Genomic DNA, 4,081 nt, shown 5'->3' with positions numbered 1-4,081 from the left:
CTCCTGTCTTCAACTAAAACACATGGCTATTATCATCCAATTCACAAATATAAACGTGTAACATTTTGCAAAATCTGCTAAATCACTGCAGCCATTCTTTCCCTCTTGAGTTCAGAACTTGACACGCTACAGAATTTGCAGTGCCAAATTGACAATGAGTCTTTCACAATTCTTGCTCCTACACCAAAAGAAATTCCTTCGTAGGTCCTTTGGTAGTACACTGTGCTACCAATGCATCAAACCTATCTCAGATTCTGATCAGCTCCCAACACAAGACCCACATTGAACCTTCCACATCCCTCCATGCTTGCAAATCGCCAAAATGGGTCTTACTCACCCTTTAAATGAGTTGCTGTGACCTCCTTCTGGGACAAGGCCTGCCATGGTAATGTCCAGATTTCCCACCCTCCATGAGCAGCTGCCTTCTCAGGATGACCCATTGACCAAGAGCCCTCTCAGCTGCCTTCAATTGGCTGACCAGCGTATTATTTGGAGTCAGAAGTCAGTGAATGATACACTTCCTGGTCAGTCTCCTGCCCACTGTAGCAGGATATAAGTACTTACCTTGCCTCTCCTTTAATGTCAAAAGAGGAGGGAAATTGCTTTAAATTACAAAGTAAGCTAAAGAGTTAAAATATTCACTTTAATCCTTGAAAGTATGTCAGAAATAACCAACGCAGGGTAAGTGGAACCAACCTCAGCTGTCAACATCCCAGACAAACACCACACATACATGGAATTCATCTAACGTAATTACTTAGGGATCCTCCATTTAGTTCATTTTTCTTTGTTTTAATTTTGAAAATCAAAGTTTAATAGGTAAATTTTAATAGATTAATTTTTCAATTTTGTGTTAAAAATTGTGTTTTGACATTGCACATTTACCAGATGGAGGATGCTTTCCAGAAGGTAATTCTATCATTGCGTTCTACTGTCTGAAATATGTGGTCCAGAAGTTAGAATGTCTGCTGCGGAAGCGAAGCAGTAAACAGAAAATCTAAAAAGATGTGTATTTCTTTGATAATATTCAAAATTTCCAATTTTTCACATAACTTCAGTCAGTGAGGAGTGATAAGTCCAGCTGGTAGAAATAATTGTGAAAAGTAGATTTTGGATAAACTTTGTCAGCTTGTTATCAGAATCTCTCGTGTGATGGCTATCCTGTCGGTATTCGCTGTACATTTCAACGTATGCTCAGTTATGTATTGCCTGCAAAAAAAGTTGCTGAAAAGGTTTGAGAACAGAGCTTGAGCAAAACAACTTCCAACTGGAAGCTATTTGTTGTAGCAACTGGAAAAGATACAGGACATCCCAGAAATCCCAACTCGATGAGGACCTGGGAACGGCCTGGAAAGTTTAAACTTCTAATGGGCAATTAGCCAGGCATTTAGAACTCTGAGTTAGAGGTGGAGATACGTGACTCACTTAAATGTCATATCTTCTAGTCTCTCATGTTTAATTATGAAATTGAACAGTACACTTCCTGACTCACCCTACCCCGCCTTGCCCACTTACCACACTCCTCACCCACCTGCCACCCTAACCCCCACTTCTTTTTAGGGTGTGGAAAGGTTGTAGTTCAGGAGTGGGTCACGATTATGAGTAAAGATTTGTACAGCGGGGAAAATATTAATGGATTGGGTGGATAATAGGAGGATGATTGTGGGTCAGTGGATGATTGTGACTTGAAAGGGTGCAGATGTAATTCTATGTTGGGAGGTTAAAGTGACTAGGTTAGCAGTATTAAAATGATTATTGGTCGCAGTTCATGTGATTTCTGGCAGCAAGGCTGCACGAAAGTAGGCAAGTATGAGCAGCAATGGAGGGAGTTGAGGAGGATTATTTAGAGGGCATAGGTGTAAGCACTCACTCCTCCTGGCTCAATGAGTGCTGGAAGGGCACTACCCTTCTAGCCCTAGTGTTTTTCACCTCTCTGCAGATATTTGCTTTCTCAAGCCTTGGTAAGCCTCTCAGCTATGAAATATAAATGACAATTGCAAGCTGAGGTTCACCACCTTCTTAACATATTTAAATAACCAATCTGACTCTAGAAAGCAGGTTAGACCCCTTCCCAACTTGCTTCAGTTAAAACTGGAAGTAGGGAGTCCAAAACAGTTTGAGATTGTATTTCAGATTACTGAAATTTTAACCAACTACACCAACAACTCCCTCCAATGCATCAATCAACTTTAAAATTCTTCCTTATGTGTTAGTTGTTTCCTTCCACCCATACCAATTTGTTTCATTTGCCTAATCAGAATTTGGAAGAGTGTATTGATTAGCTACAGAATTAAAGCACTCTGTATACCGAATGTGAAAATGTATTGTGAAATTCAAATGCAGGTTATAAAATGTTGCATTGACGGTTTAGGTGTAGAATAACATTAATCTAAATAAAGGCTTATAGCTAGCATGGTCCCCCCAGAAAGCAGATTGGAAGATGTGGGAAGTGAGACACCTATTGAGAAGTTAAAAATTAAGCAGTAGAAACCAAATGTTGTATTCATTTTTTTTTAAGTTGAAGCAAGAAATGTAATTTCTGCGATGATGCATACCCACATGAGCCAAAGTGACAACAAAAGGAAAATCACATCAAACTTTTGGGAAAATAAACTTTTTCACAATGCTGCCATTTTATGATTAACCATTGGCTGATTCCTTAGGGTGTAAAAATACAAAAGGTGATTTAATAAAGGGCAAACCTCAGCATTTCAGCAGCAAAACAACAGGAAATAATCATTACTATTTAAGGAAAGGATAATTATGGCTTCCATGTTGAGAAAGGACCCAGCAATGAGACACTAATCACTCAGAGCCAGCTCAGCTCAGTGGGATATGTAGATCATAAGTCTGACACCAGACTTCTGGAGCAACTGTTCTACTTGAACTGAATTCAATCAGGAAACACCCCAGAAGGACAGCAGAAACATCTTAGGGACCTTAGCATCCCCAAAGAGGTTAAGGATCCCTGCTGATACATGGGATTCCCTTGCTCCTGACTAACCACAATGGTTAATCATCCAATAAATCAACAAACACATCAAGAAGTTTCATCAAGGATATGCAGAAGGTATCTGAGGGATACTTAAACTTCCAATCTACATGACCCTTAAGGCACCATATGTCACACACATGGACAAGTACATAGACCATGCGTTGAATTTATCCTGGAAACTGAACTGGAACAGAAGCAAGTAATCCTCATTTCTGAGGTATTGCCAATGTTAGGAAGATATCAGAAAATTGAAGGCATACAGTTAATCAAATTTCACACAGAACAACATGACTAAATTTAACTAAACACAGCAACTTCATGCACAGCAACTTTAATGAAGAATAATTACCTGTGATCACTAACATATATGCTGAAGTTGGAATAAATCAGACAAGATTGGCATGGCACCTTTGCAAGGATGGTTTGCAAATTTGTGATGTTATTTTACTGCATGTGTTGAAGTTAGAAAGTTAGTGTATGGTGCTGCTACCTGCAAAAATTGCAGGTACAATCCCTGAATTGGTAAAATCTTCTACTTTGGCAGTAATACAGCCTCATACTCCTGATCGCTGACCTCCACTGGGGGATGGACAAATTGAAAGACCACCTTTCTCGATTATGTCAGGTCCAGTCCAAATGGACAGTCTCCGATCCAGGCAGCCAAATGGAGTCATTGGACCTGACTTTCTGCCTCTTTTTGGAGTTATATTCATGCTAGAGTGATCCATCCATAAGAAGAATAGATTTTTATTTGTTCTCTTTCCTTTTCAATTTTTGTTTGTTAATTTATCAATGAAAATTGGAAACCTGTAGCCTCTTTCAATGTACCTGCAAATGATTGAATCAAAGAGAGGTATGAAGTGGAGGTGCTGGTGTTGGACTGGGTGGACCAAGTTCAAAATCACACAACACCAGGTCATAGTCCAACAGGTTTATTTGGAAGTACAAGCTTTTGGAGTGCTGCTCCTCCATCAGGTAACTAGTGGGGCAGGATCGTAAGGCACAGAATTAATAGCAAAAGATCACAGTGTCATGCAATTAAAACGTTATGTTGAACAAACCTAGATTGCTGTTAAGCCTTTCATC

At 39.5% G+C, this 4,081-nt stretch overlaps 1 non-coding gene across 1 annotated transcript; it reads left to right on the top strand.

Moving 5' to 3' along the window:
• The first annotated feature begins 3,346 nt into the window (after positions 1–3,346).
• Positions 3,347–3,448, top strand: LOC122550397. Its single transcript, XR_006311844.1, has one exon. It is a non-coding gene; the product is annotated as a U6 spliceosomal RNA (small nuclear RNA).
• Positions 3,449–4,081: the final 633 nt, after the last annotated feature.

This window comes from Chiloscyllium plagiosum, chromosome 5 (genome assembly GCF_004010195.1).
Source record: "Chiloscyllium plagiosum isolate BGI_BamShark_2017 chromosome 5, ASM401019v2, whole genome shotgun sequence".
Taxonomy (NCBI): domain Eukaryota; kingdom Metazoa; phylum Chordata; class Chondrichthyes; order Orectolobiformes; family Hemiscylliidae; genus Chiloscyllium; species Chiloscyllium plagiosum.
Note: the sequence above shows the minus strand (reverse complement) of the source record. Positions and strands in the feature narration are given on the sequence as shown.